A 20,895-nucleotide genomic window follows, 5' to 3' on the forward strand; every position below is an offset into this window, starting at 1 on the left:
GAAATAAAAGCATTTTTCAAATCAGTACTCTTATTTTTTTAAGTTCTATATCCATTTGTAACTTACTTATTGACTTGCCCTCGTACTTTTTTTTGGTTCACTTAATTACACTTAGTGAATTTTTGTTATTGTGTTAAATTATACAAATTGCCTTAGTCTGTGTCTGTGTGTGTGTGTGTGTGTTCCCCCCCCCCACTTTTGCTCTTGCCATATAATTGGCTTTTGGGCTGTCAAGTAATTACGAAAATAAATAAAGAATAGAATTTTGAACTGTTTCATTTTGGTCTGTTACACTATCAATCATTTTGTTGAACATTTTTTTATTGACGGAATGCAGCTGTTGTTTTATTTACAAGTTAGAAACTTCGATAAAGGTACAGACTGATACTGTATGTGTTCAGCAGAATAAGTTTTCCTGTGACAAGCGTGGTCTCCGGTTCTAATTCCTGGAGATATTCCGCCAAGGAATGTGGACCTGTTCCTGTTGCTGACGTTACATTTGGCTTAATTATCACGGCTACCAATCTTTTCATTGAGTTATCTTTAAATTCTTGTCCAAAGTACACATATTTATTATTGTTTTTATTATCATCACAGTTCTGAGCCTCACTTCCGCTGTAAACTCTCATTACATAAGTGATCTAGCAGTCAGTTGAATGAGCCGTTTGAAACAAGAAATAGGCTCGTGGCAATATCGAACGAAGGTTCAACTGGAAGTGTAGCACTTCTGAATTCTTTACGATGTCGCAATCGATCCATTCATGCTTATAGTTCCTAGACTCAACTCCAAGATATCTTACAAATTTCCCAAGTACAGAATAAAAAACCCATCAGATGTTGAATGCTCTTAGTGTCTAAGTGAAGAGTGCCTTATGTGGAGTCGTATTTTTCCGCCCACACGTTTCAGTTCCGAAACCCCTTCGCCCCTTTGCGTTGTTTGGGCCGTCTTTATTACGCTCATGAACTTTTGAGCCGTAACTTTTTTTTTTTTAAATATTTAAGGAGCAAACGTTCAAAACGTGATATGTCTGTCATTTGTGCAAAGTGACTTGCACGTAGATTCGCTACAAACAGGATTGTCGGAATCAGTTCCTGACCCTGCTTTCAACAAAAATCTGTTTCATCCAGGAGAAAGTCAGCCTTAAGATATTGTCTTTCACTCTAGAAGCATGGCATTTGGTTTGTTTTTCAGCGCTTTATTTTCACGCAAAGGTTCAAGTACCCAAGTCTCGGGAATGACTCAGAAGCTGCTACAGTTAAGTCGGTGTAATTGCAAGAGAGTTGTCATAAAGAAGTGCTGAGTAAGAATGGGATAATAGTCAAGGTCAGAGCCATAGCAGACTTGAAGATCGACTCCGAAACAGAGACCTAAGTGATGCTTCGAGAGAGAAAAAAGATGTTGCCAAGTTAAAAACGAAATGAGGGATCACTTCTCATTGAATTTCTACTAAAAGGAAATGCGATGTAAAAAAATCAAGAAAAAGCAAAATAAAAAACTAGACAGATCTTGTGGAGCAAGAATGATGTGTCCAACAACCAAGCATTACAATTGGGCCGCAGAGCTTCTTCTTTCCGACATTCCAATAAAACGAGTATAAGACAACAAAAACAGCAGAGTACAGCCGTAATCACAGAATGCAATGACGGCGTTCTTCGTTGAATTTTAACATAATATCAGTTTGTTCATTGATAGAAATTTATTACTCTGATTTCAAAACCTCGTGTTTGTGAATGTGAATCGTAAAGTTTGCTCTAAATAAGTACACCCTCTGAGCATGGTCTCATGACACAGAAACGTACTGGGGTAACAATGAACTGGATATGCTTAAATAAGGGTTAACATCTGACACTATTATACGTGTAGATAAGTATATCGGAAAAAATAAACCTATACAAAGCGACTTTGATCTCCATTCCCCGTAGCTCTTGTGTCGTAATACTGGTTGATGTGTATTATGTTCTGGATTTAGTTTAGTATTATGGTTGCAGATTATATTATTAGATTATATTTGGGCTGTTAATGCCGCCGTTGTTACTGTTTTCGTTCTCCTCGTGTACTAAGTATCCTTACTCCTTCTGCGACCCGCAGAACAGAAGACAATTTGGCACTGTGGTCCTACTTTACGTAAGGGCTGTTTTTATCCCTCCTGTTTCGTCAAATGTACACCAAATCAAAATCTGTTTAAAATTAAAGTCTCTGCATAGATCTAGTTCACTGCTGGCACTTTCAAAAGCCTTCCGTCTCACTGTGCGTACCATTGCAAACGAACACGTCGGAAGTGCCATGTTCATTTCCACCGGAGTGTTAAGGGCCTTGGCCCGTCCAGGCAATTTCTTGAATCGTCCCTCTAAACCAGTTCTGAACTCACGCTCCACGTCCGTCATATATGTCAGGAAATCATCACTTTGTATGGCTTCAACGTCAAAACATACTACAATACATAGCCACTCGTAGCTATGAATATACACGTGTATATGTATAAGGTAAGGTAAAGTTTTCCCTGTGCTTAATTAACTAAGCACTACGCCATGAAGGTGTATGGGGAGTGAATGTATAGATCCACATTTTCTTGACCTCGGCACTAGTTGAAAGTGAATGGTCAGCTTCACGCCCCTGCCGCTTTATCCCCGGGGAAAGAGCCCCCGGTACCCATTGGATAGGAGGCTGGGTGGGCCCCAGAGCCGGTCTGAACGACGTGGATAGGAGAAAGTTCTTGACCCTACCGGGACTCTTAACTCCGATCCCTCGGTCTCCCAGCCCATAGCCAGTCGCTATACCAACTACGCTATCCTGGCTCATATATATATATATATATACACACATACACATGCACACAGAGGGGCCCAAAAAATGTACTCACTCTTTGATAGTCAGTNGCGTTCAGTGTAACTGGCTTTTGTCGATAAACGTCATCCTTCAAGGTTCCCTATAGGTAGAAGTCGAGAGATGTTAGGTCTGGAGACCGTGGTGGGTACTCAGTAGCACCTCTTCGACCTATCCATCGTCCAGGTAGAGTGTCATCCAAGTAAGCCCTGACATCTCGATGGTAGTGAGGTGGAGCACCATCTTGTTGTTGGTAAAATCTCTCATCTCCAAACAGCTCTCGAATGGCAAGAAAAATCGATGTCTGAAGCATATCGAGATACATCTGACCAGTTACGGTACCTTCAAAGAAGAAAGAACCAATCAAACCGCGCGATGACAGACCACACCACATATTAACACCCGGTAGATTCGCTTCCTTGCCCACGTGAACGTGTGGCTTTACAGGATCCCAGTACACACAATTGTGGCGGTTAACAGTACCGTTCATTTTGAATAGCGCCTCGTCAGACCAGATAACTTTCCCTGCAAACTCCTCATCCTCGCGAACCATGCCTTCAAACCACTCGCAGTATTCAAGCCTTCGATCCCGGTCGTCCTCGTTCATAGCGTGCAGCAGTCTTGGAATGTACGCTTTCCGCTTTGCAGCCTTCAGAATTCGCCGTACACTTGATCGGCTTACCCCACTTTCGCGTGCACACTGATTCACAGATTTTTGCGGTGATCGTGTAAAGTGTTGCAACACCACAGCACTCGAAGCTGGACTTGTTACTATCCGTGGTCGCCCAAATCTTTGCTTATGCACATCATGAACAGTACCGTCGGCTTCAAATTTATCCCGAATACAGGCAATTGTTCGACGCGTTGGTGGCTGAGTTCCAAACTCATTCTGCCATTGTCGTACCTCTTTAATGTTTTCGTACTTCCAGTACCCCTTCAATACAGCCTTGCGTTGCTCAAAGAACAACCTTTCAGCCATTGTTGCTGCTGTCTTCTGCTCGCAGTGCGCACGCGGCACGACAGTCACGTGTTTATGTGACCTTCGCCATCTGTTGAAAAAACATTACACTGCACTACCGTGCAAGATTTGTAACTACATATCATTTTGTTCCAAATATATTGACTATCAAAGAGAGTACATTTTTTTGGACTCGCCTGTATATATACGTATATACGTATGAGTGAAGGAAAAACAGTTCATGGGAATTATTTTTAGACCTCTAAGCATTCATCGAACATAGACTGAGGGTGTTTGAGAACAGAGAGCTGAGGAGACTATTTGAACCGAAGAGAGAAGTGACAGGAGGTTGGAGAAAACTACATAATGAGGACCTCTATAACTTGTACTCTTCTCCAGATATAATTAGAATGATCACGTCAAGGAGGATGAGGTGGGCAGGGCATGTGGCACGAATGGGGGAGACGAGGAATGCATATAGGATATTGGTGGAAAAGCCAGAAGGAAAGAGACCACTGGGAAGACCATGGCGTAGGTGGGTGGACAGTATTAAAATGGATCTTAGAGAGATAGGATGAGATCTTCTGGATTGGATTGATCTGGCTCAGGATAGGGACTAGTGGAGGGCTCTTGTGAATACGGTAATGAACCTTTGGGTTACATAAAATGCTAGGAAATTCTTGAGTAGCTTCAGAATTGGCGGCTCCTCAAGAAAGGCTCAGCTGCATGAGTAAGTAAGTAAGCATTCATCGCAAGCGGCCTCCGTAGTCTAGGGGTAACGTTCCCACCTAATGACTCAAGGTACGCGGGTTCAAACCCGGCGGAGGTCGTGGAATTTTTAAGGGCGGAAAAATTCAGGGAACAAGTCCTCCGGGAGGGACTTTAAGCCGTGGGTCCCGTGTCGTAGCTTTACGGCACGTAAAAGAACCTCATGCCTCAAGGAGGCCTCTGAGCCAAATTATAAAGGACATTTCCCGCCCAACAATAGTCTCTAACGCCTCTGGTAGATGGGGGAAGCATCTAGACACCGATGAGCCAGTAGAGGCCAAACTCGCTGGCTGAGTTGGGACTGATGGCACGCACCAGTATCGGTAGGGCATAGAGACTGATAGAATATCACAGGGGGGCGTACAATAGACCACTGGTCGCGGTGCATGGGGAAACCCACCCCCTCCAATAATAATAATAATAATAAGCATTCATCGCACTAGTATATTATTTTCAGCCAATTTTTGCAGCCGTAGTACGGCTCATATATTGTAGCATGTCGGCCCGTTGCTAGGCAGCGGCCAGCAAACAGACGAATGGTGTTTTCTGCGCGTTCCGCTAAGCAACAATTGAAGAGCTACAGAGAAACGGTGATTTTTGTGCGATCCGTGCCGAGATGTTATAGGCAGGACAATTAGTGAGAGTTGTTTAGTGGAGTTGAGGGGAGTGAGTTGGTTGGTGAGAGGGAATTAGAAGACCGCTGCGGTTCGGTTGTGAGCTGTTGCTGTTAGAAGCTGGTAGCTGAGGCACAAAACTGGTGAAAACACAGCAGGCTAAGAAGACTTAAGTGTGTGCTGTAGTGAGTTGCAGAGTGTGAATTAGCCATAGCGCTACAGTGACCTGTAGTTACGAGTTGTGTGTATAAGTGCTCACTAAATCCAGTTACCAATCCAAACCCCGTCTACAGACATATAATATATATATATGGTCTCAAAATAATATCGTACTTTACCAAAAGCGTTTGCCTACAAGTAATACGTTTTACTTGCATTCAGACCGCAGTTTTTCGAATCGTGGCTACGGGCAGGCTGTTTCGATTTTTCATGGCATTCCTCGGTCACTCCAGGCTAATGTCGGAATGTTATCGTTAAAAGTGTTCAAGACCGCTATCCGTTACATCCTACCTAATGATTTTACAATACATCGTTCGGCCCTAGCAGCTGATAACAGCCTCGTAAAACAATTGAATTAAAGACTTCAGAAGAGTTTGCAAATTTCCATCATCACGGACATATCCGCCACTGTCTCGCCAGAATGATTTGAAAGAAATTTTATGCTGGGGTTTCATAATAAAATTTGAGCCTTTGTCAGCCATTCTAGTTCGAGAAGCCAGACTTGATGCTTTCAAATTCTGGTACATAGCATAAAACTGCAATGGTGGAACCATATAAAGTTCAATTTGATATAAAGTAATTTATTTCTGCCTCTGTTTGTTTGCTTGGCAACCGAAGAAAAAATAAAGAAAAAAAAAATATATCGAAGCTCTTTAGTGTCTAAAACAACCTGTCTCAAAGAGTATCTGAAATGGATCCATCCAACTGTGCAGTCACATAAACAGTGTGCTTTTACCGGTTCTCGCGGTCTCTTCGCTTGCGGATTTCTTATATTTTTTCTTTCTACCCTGAAGATGGAGGCGATACGTTCCTCCGAAACGTCGGTTAACACCACATATACACGGTGCCAAATCCCAGAAGACTGCTTTCTTCAATTATAACGCAATTGCTAAGTCACACTTTGCTTCTCACTACGGCATACAAAGTCTTCTCAGGTTATCTTCACAAGCCGTTGCTCGGTTACGGTTCCAGCAACGTAGATTCCTCAGCTTCCATGCTCACGGACTCACAGCTAATTCATTACCCAACTGTCGACTTCAGGCCATGACTGTCCACTCGCTGGCTATCCCTGGCTCAGTCATCCTTTCGCAGTATAGAGGTCTAGATCACGCGGCCAACTTAAGGCACGTTTTGAAACCTTGTCACAGAAAACTTTCACATTCTGTACAATCTTTCGTTGTGGGACTTAGATTTCAGCCATTGAGAAACTATCTGGTGTACGTTTAACGACCAGAACTATGAAAATATGACCTGGAGGGTTTCGAACCACGTTGTTGAACATAACCCCGCAGAATTTGTGATTAACTTCGATAATACAAGCAGCAGTCAAAACTGTACTATCTTAGAATATATGTAGTATTTTCCTTTATGTTCTTTATCACTCTCCTACATTAATTGCAGTTGTTACCGCGCTAATATACGCTACAGATATCACACAGCACAGTGTCACAAATTATTTCGTCGGGGTTTTTTTTTAAATAAACACCGTCCCAAAACATTACTTATAAGTAAAAGATGTAGGTCAGAAGACATTTCTGTTTTGTGCTCTATACCATTTGTTTAACGATGATCCTTTTCATTTTTTTAAAATCTAATAAAGTTGAATTCAGGCTTTCTATAAAGTAGATGTTATATTTGACTAGTACACACCAAGCCTAAAGTAAAAAGAAACTTTAGTGTGGACCTCACAATTCCATAATTGAAATCTGTCTGTTTTTTCCGGGCATGAAGCGTGCGGACTGTTGCGATTCCCTGTTATGCTCTCATTTATCACTTCTGCAGAGAATGCATAAAAGTGAATATTTTCTTAAGGAAATGAAAAGAAAATGTAAACGTTTTGACCAGATGGGTAAGTCTTCTGATAGTAAAGTAAAGTAAAGGTATCCTTGTAACAGGCTGTGGAGGCCCATAGGATTGTGAGATGTTGAGGTTCCCACATTTTCTAGACAATCGGCTCATAGATGGTGGTAAGGTTGTCAGCCCTACGCGCCGGCCGCCCTTTACCCCCAAGAATATTCCTGGTACTCATTTCTGTTAGAGACTGAGTCGACTCCAGGGCCATAGTGCGGCTGGAAGGATTAGGTCAATTGAAAAATGAATCCAATGACCTCATCGGGACTTGAACGTCTTCTGATAGAAGAAATGTAATTAAGTTTTAGCCCCCCGTGTGAAAACAGGAACTGAAGATTTTATTTCGTAGAGGTGTCCACGTTGTAATTACCGGTGATAGCCGTAACAGTTGCTCGAACACTGGGATCGTGGGTTCGAATCCAACTCGAGGCATGGATGTCTGTGTGCGTTTATCCTGTGTGTAGGTAGCGGCCTTGCGACGGGCTGATCCCCAGTCCAAGGAGGACTACCGACTGTGTATAGATTAAGAAACTGAAAAAGCGCGAAGATCCACAAAGGGCTGTAGATCCATAGGTAGATACTGTAGATAGATCCGAAAGAATTGTAGGTTGTTAACGCCGGATGGACTGGCGGTGGGGGGGGGGTGGGGTAGTTGCATGCACACCATTCGCATTCCTCTAAGGAAATCAGGACGATTACGTAGTTTGTGTAGGGAACGCTGTTCTGTGAAGCCCCTCCTTTGCCCATATCTACAACGCGACAAGTCAGCAACCCTCTAGATAAGCGGGCGGGCTACGTGCAGGCGCATTAAGACACACCTGCCATGAGTTTGTGCGTGTGTGCGTGTGATGCGGGCTCAGTCGCGCCCTAACTGCTGTGGCGTTGAGACGTGTGTTGCTTGGCTGTAGGTACTGCATTATTAAGTGGAAAATGTCGCCGTTTTGTCTTCTTCATTCTCGCGCCATTGGTTGTAATAGAGTGACGCAACTTGTATGTAGCTGGGACAGAGAAGGTAAATATTACCCAAGTTTTGTATGACTTGGTTCTTTTATTTCATTTGCCTTGGACACTTAGTGTTGGTTGCCTCATCACTTCTTATAGTAACGCAGAAAGTAGTACATGTTTCCAACCACCTCCCCCCCCCAAGCTCAGATACCTACCGTGGACATTTTGCAGGATATATTTCACGAATGAGGAACGAATAATGAAAATCATCCCCTTGGATGTTCCATGAAAAAATGGGGAATGATACTGAAACGGATTGTAGTTAAATTGGCCGTGAGCATATGAACGGAAATGGAACTTCGCTGAGGACTCTCTCTCGTGGGTGGCCGTATTAGCGGCGTTAAAAATTTCGGATCTTACTACAGATTGATTTGCTGACCAGGGCCCGGATTTTGATGACATGTCATCTTTTTTTTTCTTGTATCCTATGCGATGCTTTTAAATATATATAAATCTCGGGTATGAGCTGCTGGTTACAGAAATTTAAAATTTATAGGTAATTTGTTTGTAAATTTTTGGACTTTTAAGGGTATTTCTTGTCATTTTTGGTCATTTTAGGGAATTTTTCTTCATATGTTTTCTGAAATGTGAATAACATGGAAGCGAAGTGTTCTTTGGTTTCTCCTTTAGGTCATTTTTCTGGATTTTTTCGGTCATTTTTTGAATATTTTCAGGTCATCAAAATCCGGGCCCTGCATATTACATTTTTGGGTCATTTTTCTTGATTTTTTTCGGTCATTTTATAGGTCATTTTTTAAATATTTTCAGGTCATCAAAATCCGGGCCCGGTTATGACCAACTTTATTGGTACTGCATATTAATTATATTTTTATATAACCGAATCTTCCCCATTGTGGAATCGTTTCCCTTGTATCGTGCGATCTGTACGTATATACAGTATAGTTGGATAATGACCTCTCTCTCGTCGTGGCAGCCCGATTTGGACAGTCGAAATTGTTACGAGGTAGACCAGGTTTCGATTCGCAGCGAGGGCACGGATTTTTATTTTCGCCATAGCGTCCAGACTGGCGGTGGGATCCTCACAGCGTCTTAGCCAGTGGGTAATAGCGTCGAACGAGATTATTGTGAATGCGAAGTTGAGAAGGTTGCATAATGAATCTCTCGTGGCCTAGTGTAACGTGCTATCCAGGCTTTTCCATATATGACCTAAATATAACCTCGATTATTCACATAACTTGACAGCAAAATTTTGATAATTTTATCGTGTGTGTACAAACATTATGTATCGTCCAACATGTATTTCCGGAGACAGGGACTAGCTCTATCGATTGGGCCCAACTGAGTAGGTTTTACCTGAAGACGGAGACAGAATCCAGTCTCCGAAACGTGTTTTGGAATATAAATGGGACGGTGTTTTAGATAAAGACGAGACGATGGATAATGTCCAGAAACAATATTTGTACCAATGTACCATCGTCACAAACTGTTTGAGCTTATTGATATCGTGTTTATTTTAACAGCTCGGAATCATAAATGTATGTCAGAAATCTATTATGATGTAAAATAAGTTCGGACGGTTTCGGAGTCGAAACGTCTCGTTTGTGGAGGATGAATTTAAAAGAATTCAGAAGGAACTGATCTAACTGATAGGAGTACTTTCCCTGAATATGCTTGGCAGAACTAAGGAAACCCACGAAAAGAACCGCAGTCGTGATATGTGTCCTGACAGAGATTCGAACCGAATATCTCCCGAATACAAATGTAGAGCGTTACCGTCAAGCCAACCTGCACAGTCCCATCCAGTCTGGTATCCAGTAAATACCAGGGGTTAAGACGGCGGGAGCGTGAGGCTGGCTGCCCACTTTTTCTAGTGCTGAGGTTACGAATGTATGAGAAACTACCTCCGCTCTCCTCACCCCCCCCCCNCCAGGTATGCCTTTATTATGGCCTGTGTCTGCGCGGGGTTACTTTTAAGGGAGATGGTTAACTGCATGTGCTAAATTTTGAAGAGCTATGGGAGGATATTTATAGAGCTTATCCAGTTTTACAGCTTTGGTTCATGAAGGGAAGTAAACCAATATTATCACGTATAATCGCTAGAGAAAAGTCTAATAGGAATAAATGTATTATCGTGGAAAGTTAACATGTACAGCGTGTCATTGCCCACCTTCATGGGGTAGTGGAACGCAGAGATGTATGTTATGACTGAAACAGGCTACAGATTTGCAAAACCAAGCAGCGTACTAAAAAACCGGTGTAATTAAACCTAGCACATGTATGTACTATTAGATTAAATTTTCTGATAGTGAATATATGTGGCGGAAACAAATATAATGTAAAATGCAATATATAGCAAGTACTATCGATTTAGATCTCTCGCTTACTTATTGGGCAAGATATTCACCATGAACGCACTTGAGGCCCTTTGTGCACAAACATCACAATTGAAATTTATAGCACGCCACGGTACCACGACTCCCTGCTGAGGCCAAATTATCTTCGAAAGAGGCTAATGTTGTTCGCGTTTATTCAGTATGGCAAGGTTTAACATCTGCAGAAGTGTATTCGTCGTAGAACAGTTAAAGCTCATTAACAACTTCATAGTATGAAAATCCGGGACCTTCGATAGAAGACTGACATGGGCAAAGCGCTTCAAATTCAGAAGAAAACAGCTCAATTTAAAACCGAAACAGATGCGCTGGCTACTCGGATGAAAATCAACACTATCAGTAGAAAACAGACTCCTATACAAAGCAGTACTCAAAACCCATATGGACCTATGGAATTCACATATGGGGGACAGCCTCCAATTCTAACATCGAAATCCTCCTGCGCTTTCAATCCAAGACTCTCGGATCCTTTCTGAACGCATCTTGGTACATAAACAACCAGAGGATCCATGAAGATCTCTAAATGAACACGGTAGTCAGTGAAATAAAAAAGTGAACGCGAAGGACTTAAGAAAAAAGAAAACCACACTAATGCACTGGCGGTGAACCTACTAGACAATAGCGAAAATACACAAATTGAAAAGGTACACCGTCCTGACTCTATCAGACAGACTTGAGTAAAACCCCAGTACAAGAATTAAAATGATACCCAAGTGAACAAAAAAGTAACATGAGTTACGCCACTGGGCATAACTCATTGACGACCCACTACTTATTGAACGTGTACATTTATTGCAGATTATGTATAATAAATGTGTGATAAAATATCTGCCAATGTTGCATCGTCATTAAGGTTATATTTTACATAGCCTCGTTATTCATACTCGTGTGCGATGCGTCGTAGCCCGGTCAGTTACTCTATGAAATATGTTTGAAAGTTGCAACAAGTGGTGGCACAACAGTCATGCCTCTTCAGTAAAAGTTGGCTTTCTTCCCATTTAAGGGCTCTGGGATTCAGCTCCAGCCTCTTCCTCACAGTAGTCTCGTGAGTATGAATTTACGTACAAACTTCGTATATTTGTCTTCCGCTTCTAACAACAGCCAAAACAGCTTTAAATCTGTCTTGACTCCACGTGGTCGACTCAGCGTCAAACAGAAATGAGTACGAAGAATATTCTTGAAATATTCTTGGGGGTAAAGGGCGGCCGGCGCGTAAGGCTGACAACCTTGCCGCCATCTATGAGCCGATTGTCTAGAAAATGCGAGAACGTAAACATCTCACAACCCTATGGGCCTTCACGGCCTATTACAGGGATACCTTTCCTTTTTTATCCGTTAAAATAGATGCATTCGTATGTAGTAATTTTGGTTACAATTTAATTCCATCACCCGTTTCTTCTTGTCATTAATTATTTGGGGGGGGGGAGGGCGTCATGCGAAGCGATGGGGAAGTGAGACGCCATCTGCAGAAGATTTTCTCATTTGACGTCATTAACGTATTTCGACCTCTACTTGAATTGAAAATGTAGCAAACTACGAAGTCGTTATTAACGAAAAGAACACTAACTCCATGGAGCTGAGCCCTCCTTGAGAAGCCGTCAGTTGTGCAGCTACTGAAGAATTTCCCAACATTTTATGGAACCCGAAGGTTCATTACCGTCTTCACAAGAGCCCTCCATTGGTCCATAGCCTGATCCACATCAAACCAGCTCATACCACCCCTTCCTGTCTCTCGAAGATAAAGTTTGATATTATGCACCCACGTAGATCTTGGTCTTCGTATTGGTCTCTTTCCTTCTGGCTTTCCCACCAATATCGTATATGCATTCCTCTTCTCCCCATTCGTTCTACATGCCCTACCCCTCTCATCATCCTTGACTTGATGATTCAAATTATACTTGGAGAACAGTACAAGTTATGAAGCTCCTCATTATGCAATTTTCTCCAAACTCCTGTCACTTCATCTCTCTTCGGTCCAAGTATTCTCCTCAACACCCTGTTCACAAACACCCTTAGTGTGTGTTCCTCCCTTAATGTCAGAGACCAAGTTTCACACCCATACAGATCCGCAGGCAAAATTATAATTTTGTATATTATAATTTTTACGTTTTAGACAGACGAGAATACAAAGATTTTGGACTGAATGGTAGCAAGCATTACCCGAGTTCAGTGTCCTCTTAATTTCCTCCAGAATAAACGTTTGGCGTGCTACTGTCATTCCCAAATATTTAATCTGTGCTACATTTTCAAAGGGTCTGTTAGCTATATACCACAAGAACTCGTTAACTGCTGTATACCATTTGTTTTTACGATACATGACACCTGTTTACTTACTGGGTGTTTTATTTCATGTTGTCTGTATAACTTCCACACATTTGAATCACAGTAAATTTTACACGCTCTTGTGAACATTGTAATGAACTTTCGGGTTCCATGAGAGGTTGAAAATTTCTTAACCGTCTGTGTGGCTGTTAGCTTCTCAAGAAAGGCTCTGATGCGTGGAGTTGGTTGAACGCCATTAAAGGACTGATTTTTGCAATAGAGACATTTTGGGATGGACATCGAAATGTTCCATATGATTGCAACAGTTTTGAAATGTTAACACTGATTTGTTTCACGTTCAGTTGAACGATTTCTGCAATAGAGACATTTTGAGGTGGACATCGAAATGTTCCATATCATCGCATTTGTTCAAGTTCATGATTGCAACAGTTTTGAAATGTTAACACTGATTTGTTTCACGTTCAGTTGAACATAGTTTTGTTGATAAGTTTGTAAGTACAGGTACAGTGGAGAACAGTAGTGTATTACGAATGAAGCAGCAGTTTGTCGGTATTAATTCTGAATGTGTACACGCTGTTGAGGAACCGGGATAGCGTAGTCGATATAGCGACTGTCTACGGGCTGGACGACCGAGGGGACGGAGTTCGAGTCCCGGTAGAGTCAACTTTCTCTTCTTCACGTCGTCCAGACCGGCTGTGGGGCCCACCCAGCTTCCTATCCAATGGGTACCGGGGCTCTTTGCACGGGAATAAAGCGGCCGCGGCGTAAAGCTGATGACTTACCTCCGACTAGTGCCGAGGTCAAGAAAATGTGGCTCTAGACATCCACTCCCCCATACGTCTTCATGGTGTAGTGCTTATTAAACACAGGGGCAACTTTACTTCACGCACTGACCTCAGTTAATATGTAAACAGAAGACGAGAACTTGCCGATAGACCTAAAAGGATAAATTCCATTCAGGGTTCTTGATCACAGGTATATCATTGACTACTATCGCACTAAAGAACGAAATAAATTTCAACAAATGAGGATATTTTCGATGGTAGATTCTGGTATATTCAGCCAGGAAAACAAGAATTATGGCTTTCAGAATCAAGTTTTCTGTCATAACGAAAACAGTTATTAATTGTGATATATCAGAGCATATATCTCACTTCATTTATTTCTGACGTAACATGTACACTAAGGAAAGACTTCAGTAACCAACCCAGTAAGTGTGATATAATGTATGGTAGGATTCCGTAAGAAGGGCCTTCAAGACTAAAAGAGAAAGAAACAAATGTAGTAGCTGTACCTACTTTTCTGTATGAAGATGAATTTTTGACGATTAAAGCGAACGACATAAATAAAATATAATAAATAGAGATGAGATACTTGAGTACAGTTACAGGCTGCACCAGACTAGGCCGTATTGTCACGTATATGGGTGACTATAGACGGGGTTCGGATTGGTAGTTGGATTTGTTAACAATCTGCGGGCCGTAACTACAAGTCATTATAACAGTTACTGATTTCCACACCACAAAACACCCAATGCTAATCTCTTCAGTCTATCTCTATTAGTCTTCATGGATTTATAACACAGGAACTATAAAAGTCTCCCTAAATCACACACTCCATGTACCATTCCACTGTAGCACACATAAAGTCTTCACAGGCTGACTTCTTGTACTCTTCTGCACTCCTCGAGCTTACTGCTGACCTCGTGTTTCCGTGCTTCTGCGGCTACTACTCCCTCATACGTGCCTTCAATGAATTCTGACAGTCTTACTTATATAGCCGTGGAACGGACATGCACCTACAGTAAGCATGTCACGTGGTCGCTATCCAGCCGGTCTATTGGCGAGTAGGTCGGATCTACAGAAAACAGCTTCCTATATTTTTGCGTGTTGGACCGCCTGGCAACGCGTTGATCAAATCCGTTACAGTACTTACTTATTTACGGAGCTGAGCCCTTGAGAAGCCAAATCTGCAGCTACTCAAGAATTTCCCAGCATTTTATGGAACCCGAAGGTTTATTACCGTGTTCACAAGAGCCTCCACTGGTCCATATCCTGAGCCAGATCAATCCAATCAATGAAAATAGTAGAAAACTGAAAATATAGGCCGTACAAAATAAAATGGTTCAATACGAACTAAATTGATGGAGCATCTTGAAGGAATGATTGATGAGGAGGAAACGATGGAATGGGTGCGTGAAATCGTGACATGCTTGATTGCCTGTACCATGAAGCGAAGAAGACTCTAGTTAAATACCTAAGAGTTTAATGTGCGCATTCAGGCTCTTACGTAGAACCTGTCAGAGGGAGAAAGAAATGTGAATTCGGCCAACACGTTGAGGTCGGCTGAGAGCCTGCCACAAATCGTTCCGCCGGTCGGACGGAAGGGACAGTTACTGCTAGCATCAGCTCGCTGTGCTCATCCTCGCCCTTGCAACGCAGTCGCCAAGCCCATAGGCCAGTGCTTATATAGATCAGAAGGTGGAAATGGTAATGCGTGTTGGTACGCACGCGTTCCTTGCATCTCCATCAAATATTCACATTCACGCATTGAAGTTTCTTTTCGTAAATGGGTCCCCTGTGCAGGATATGATTTTGGACCTAAGTATTCAAGCTTAGCACCGACTTCACCCAGTGTTTCTTCAGTGAACACTTGGCATTTGGATTTTGTTTTATGTCCAACAACGATCCTGTGTAAGTTTATTTTGATTGTTTGACTTTTTTTAATTGGAAAAGTAACATTTTGACATTTCAGCCGAGATCACTTCCTTACCTTTCATATGGGCATCGTACATGAACACTTGCTTCAAATTGTGTAACTCTCGCGTGGTATTTCAACAGAAGGAACGTGACTGAGTGCTTAACACAGTGGGAGAGACTTGAGATTATTATTATTATCAGACTCGTAACATATAGCTCGCTTCGCGGCCCTAGAACAGAGTGGCAGTATTGGAAGTAAAGGGTAATGCGTGCAGGCTTTCGGCCTGTCCCACTGCTCCCAAGAGTCAGAATGCGAGTTGACGCGAGCAGCGTGCGTCCCTCCGTCCGACTGGCCAAACTATTTGTGGCACGCTCGGAGACAACCTTCCTGTGCTTTCTCCCTTTATTTAGTATCTGAAACAAAGTTTTCCCAGTAATGAAAGTTTGGCCGGATTTGTTACTTTAACACAATTACCGAATAAATAGGCAATACCCGGAGGTTAGAAGTTTTTTGCAGTTACTCGGCTAATACTGTATTTGCCATTTGTGTGCTATTCCAAGTATCTCCATGACACAGAATCTTATTAACAAATTCCCCTCCATTTTGGTACATGATCGTATTTAGAAGACTCCCTGTTTGACAACTTGAGCCAGTTGAACCCAGTCGCCGCCCTTCTACCCTGTTTTTTTAACAGGGTTATTAACATCGCTTATACGCTTAGGTCTTCCTTAAGATTTTCCTGCCAAAATTTATGAAATTATCATTTATCCATCCGTGCTTCACGTCCCACTCGTCTCATTCCATGTATGTGCTAGTTGCTGGATAAAATTCGAGTTGGTCCTTATTCGAATTAGGTATGTGGTTATTGAAAGCAGTGTAAGTCTGTTTCTTTAATGAAGACGTTCTGCTACTTCATCCAGATAACTCTGCTTTCAGTCCCTGCAGCAGTGGTGTGTCACACGTACTGCAGAGCTGGGAGCAGTACGTAAGTCAGGATTTTGAAGGCTGAAATAGGATTAGTGGTATGCAGTGTAGTTGAAAAAAAGAAATACCAGACCGATAGACTTGACTGTTTTCTGTAATATCGTGTTCGCAGGATACTTATATTGCTATAGACGAAACAGATATAACCTTAACGACCAGATTTAATGTCACGGTTATTTCCTGTGGTTTCCACGCCACTCTCGGTATCTTAAGACTGTATGCTAACTTAGCGGAACTTCAACTAAGTCTGGTCCAGTATAAGTTGACCTACCGGACTGCACGGCGTTACTTTGGAGATGATAGTATTCTTCGTAGTGACCACTGTGAGTACCCAAAACTAATACGACTTCAGTTTGCCGCAGCTCATGTAAATAACGCATTGCCGCGAGATGGCCCATGGGCTTTCTGAGAATCGGCAGATGATGGGATAAGTTTACATGCTGTGCATGCGAGTTCCGCAGCTCGTTACGTGACATGCGCTGTGCTTTACCCATCTGCTGCGAGTTGACTGGATACGATGGAACTTGTCTTGAAACATGGAGTAAAAGAACAGATAATTTACCGGCCGTTCACTTACGTGAAACGGCGGGTCACGTGTACCCGCGTCCGATACTTGTGGAGTTAACGTGTCGCCCATAGTGACAAGTGTACCGAGGCCACCTTCAGTGGCATGGACTTCCAGACCTATTTATATAAAACTGTAACATTTTATTTGAAATATGTTAAAAAACTATAATTTTTCCTGTGGTTATGTATGGGTGTGAAACTTGGTCTCTGACATTAAGGGGAGAACATAGAGGGATGAAGTGACAGGAGGTTGGAGAAAACTGCATAATGAGGAGCTTCATAACTTGTACTCTTCTCCAAGTATAATTACGTAGAATGATCGAGTCAAGGAGGATGAGGTGGGCAGGGCATGTGGCACGAATGGGGGAGACGAAGAATGCATATAGTATATTTGTGGGAAAGCCAGAAGGAAAGATACCACTGGGAAGACCAAGGCGTAGGTGGGTGGACAATATTAAAGTGGATCTTAGAGAGATGGGATGGTATTATGTGGATTGGATTGATCTAGCTCAGGATAGGGACTAGTAGAGGGTTCTTGTGAATACGGTAATGAACCTTCGGGTTCCAAAAAATGCTGAGAAATTCTTGAGTGGCTGAAGATTTGGCTTCTCCTCAAGAAGGGCTCAGCTCCATAAGTAAGTAAGTAAGTAAGTAGTCACTTTCCCAGGCGTACGGGGTAGAAATGTGTAAGTTTTACTGTCACGAAATACAGGAGGAGGATTTAAGGTGCTCAAGGTAAAGCACTATGCCGGAGCGGGAGGGTACGTTGCAACGCTATGAAGTCACGTAACGTTACATCAAGGCGTGCTCAATAAGACTGCGGGACACCGCGAAGATACATAGCACGGGACTTCCCGCGGTATAATTTTGTATCGCTCTTTGCAGTTTTGTGCGCTTACCGCCCATAGTAGTGGTAAAAGATTTCTGGGATTGCCCGAGCACTAGAATTTATCTGAAGACTGTTCGTAACAGTAACACTGAAGCTTTCCACTGATCACTTGTGAAGTTTCCATGTCATTCCTTGTGATTTGATAAGCAAAACTACAAAATTGTAAGGAAGAAGTGTGGGCAGAAATTGGTGTAGAGTTTGGACAAATATGAATATATATGAGTCATTTACAGTTCGTGTTTTATAAACTTTTACATTAAGTATGTAAACGTTATTTAATAACCGTGTCTAATTGTTACACGTCATTGTGTAATTATTAAAATAATCAACAAAGCATTCTGCAGTTCGAAGTAACATGTCTACTGATCACGTCTCAAGTTACCGAAAGCATTCGCTGCATATTCTGCTGAGTCTCAGTAGTCATAGTACTTAGCGTCGAGTGTTGTAGTTCGTTAATAATTATGCAAATCACGTGTAGCCTTTACAGTTTTTACGGCCTCCACGTTTACTTCTAACGGTCTACAATACAATGTCCATTTTTGAGTCCGAACGCCGAAGGCATTCTCCGTCACCACAGGCCCAAGAGGACATAATCTGTAGCTGTAGTTACCTTTGCGCCCGGCTTGTCTTGCCTGCTTACAAGTAAAGAGCCTCATCAAATGGGAGTTTAAAGCAGAAGCACCATCATCAACTACAGTCCATTCGCGGAGACGAGAGAGTGCTCGTAAACAAATGCACGTGGTGTCTCCTTCGCTCTTTGAATGAAATCATGCAGCGATCACGTGATGCGTGTATTGTTGCAGGGGCGTCCAAAGTTCACGCTTCAGTCTGAATGCAGGTTAACGTGCGTCCGAATGCAGTGAGTACACTGAAGTAACTGCGCGCTTTGTCCACTCTTTGCTGCTGTCAGCTGTGGCGACTCGGGGCTTGCTTTGTTTACGAGAACTCTCTCGTCTCAGCGAATGGACTATAGTGCATTAGACGTGGGTTGAGTTTGTCCCGACAGTTGTCTCCCACGCGTTTTCCACATTTAAATGTTTTATTCGTTTTAACAATTGTTGATTCTTTAAAAAATGTCACCATAGCTGTTTTTGTTATATTCGTTAATATGTACACGTATGTTCGCGTCCTTGAACCGAAATCGAAAAGTGCAACTTGATTTACTAGTATCATAATTCGGTTTCAGTAAGATGCAGTACAGTTAATACAAACATAATTATACATATCATATCTGTTGCGTTCATCTTCATCCGATGAAGAGCATATCTCTCAGTTTTGGATGAAAATGTTTCTAGATGTGTTCCAGAAAACCTTAACCGATGTGCCCTTTGCGTGACATACATCCCTATAGCCAAGCAGTACGAAGATCGGCTTCACCACCAGAACATCGTGGAAGCGCTACAGCTACAGGGAGAATTAGTGTAGTGTAAGTGCGCGTTAGTGAAAATACTGAGATGGAGACTTAAGCCGCTTGAACTAGTGCGACAACAATATGCTGGGACACACCGGTGGGCGTAGTCTTAGACGTTTAGTTATAGTAGTAGTAGTAGTAGTAGTAGTAGTTTAAGTCAGAAGAGAAAATGCTCGTTAGTTCGGACTAGTTGCATTGTTATAACGCAAAAAAAAGAAGCATCCCTCTAACGCAAGGGTCTCCAAACCACAGTCCGCGATGTGATTTTATCCGGCCCGCGAACGAGTTGTGCAGAAGTGCGCCGGTCTGTACATAAGTGTACGAAGAGTAGTGTGTGTAGTGTAGTTGATGTGTGTAATAAAGTCAGTGGTTACATTTACATAATATTCAATTTGTAATTGAATAAATTTAACAAATATTTGCTTGTACAGAGATCTCGTAATTTTAATAATTTCATAATTGTATATAAATTTATTTATTTAAACTTTTTAAATTAACAAGAGTGTACATAGTAAAATTACTAGAATATTTGTTATGTTTATTTAGTATTCGTTTTATTATTAATTTTTGTATTATTATTCTCTTTTCAAGTTTTAACATGGATGGAAAAAAGAAAAGAAAAATTGACGAATGCCGTGCGTTTAATGAAGAGTGGGGCGTAAAATATTTCTTCATACAATCGAATTCAAAGGATAAAGCTGTATGTCTGATATGTAAAGATACTGTTGCTGTGTTGAAAGAATACAATATACGTCGTCACTATGACACGAAGCATGCTTCAACGTTTTCACAATTTAAAGAAAAGCAGCGTTCAGATAAATTTGAATCATTACGTTGTCTGCATTCTCAGCAAGACTTATTTACGAAAGCAACATCAGAAAATGAAGCCTCAACCTTGGTAAACTATAAGGGTGCTTATGTGTTGGCTAAAAAAGGAAAAACATTCACTGATGGCAATATCATCAAAAAGTGTATGATGGAAGCAGTGACTGAGTTGTGCCCCGAAAAACTTAATCTTTTTAAAATGATAAGTCTTGCGCCAAATACTGTTGCTCGTCGGATTGAAAATATGGGAAATAATATTGTCCAGCAAATTGTAGGCAAAGCACAGTGTTTCAGTCGGTATTCTCTCGCGCTGGATGAATCAACTGATGTTTGTAATACCTCTCAACTATTAGTATTTTTTCGTGACGTCGACGATGAACTTAATGTCACATAGGAATTAGCGTCACTTCACAGCATGCATGGCACTACAACAGGAGATGATATCTTCAAAGAAATACAAAAAACACTAACAGAATATAATTTAAACTGGAAACGTCTGCAGTGCGTGACAATCGATGGAGGAAAAAACATGTCTGGTATAAAAATAGGTTTGGTTGGCCAAATCACAAAAGCTTGTGAGGATGCAGGAATATCAAAGCCAATGTTTCTTCACTGTGTTATCCACCAACAAGCACTTTGTGGAAAA

The 20,895-nt window shown here is 41.8% G+C and overlaps 1 protein-coding gene across 5 annotated transcripts in view; it reads left to right on the plus strand.

Moving 5' to 3' along the window:
- The window catches only part of LOC111875362 (thyroid receptor-interacting protein 11), a 264,752-nt gene that overhangs the window by 94,705 nt on the left and 149,152 nt on the right, over positions 1–20,895 (plus strand). Inside the window, exon 1 of one of the 5 annotated variants that reach the window (XM_023871591.2) lies at positions 8,044–8,246. The exons of 3 other annotated variants lie outside the window; for them this stretch is intronic. The gene's annotated coding sequence lies outside the window, so the exon portion shown is untranslated. Of the gene's footprint in view, positions 1–8,043; positions 8,247–11,616; positions 11,636–20,895 lie in introns of those variants that run through there. One more of the 5 variants, XM_033755827.1, reaches the window with a different exon arrangement.

Source organism: Cryptotermes secundus, unplaced genomic scaffold (assembly GCF_002891405.2).
Source record: "Cryptotermes secundus unplaced genomic scaffold, Csec_1.0 scaffold589, whole genome shotgun sequence".
NCBI classification, from domain to species: Eukaryota; Metazoa; Arthropoda; class Insecta; order Blattodea; family Kalotermitidae; genus Cryptotermes; species Cryptotermes secundus.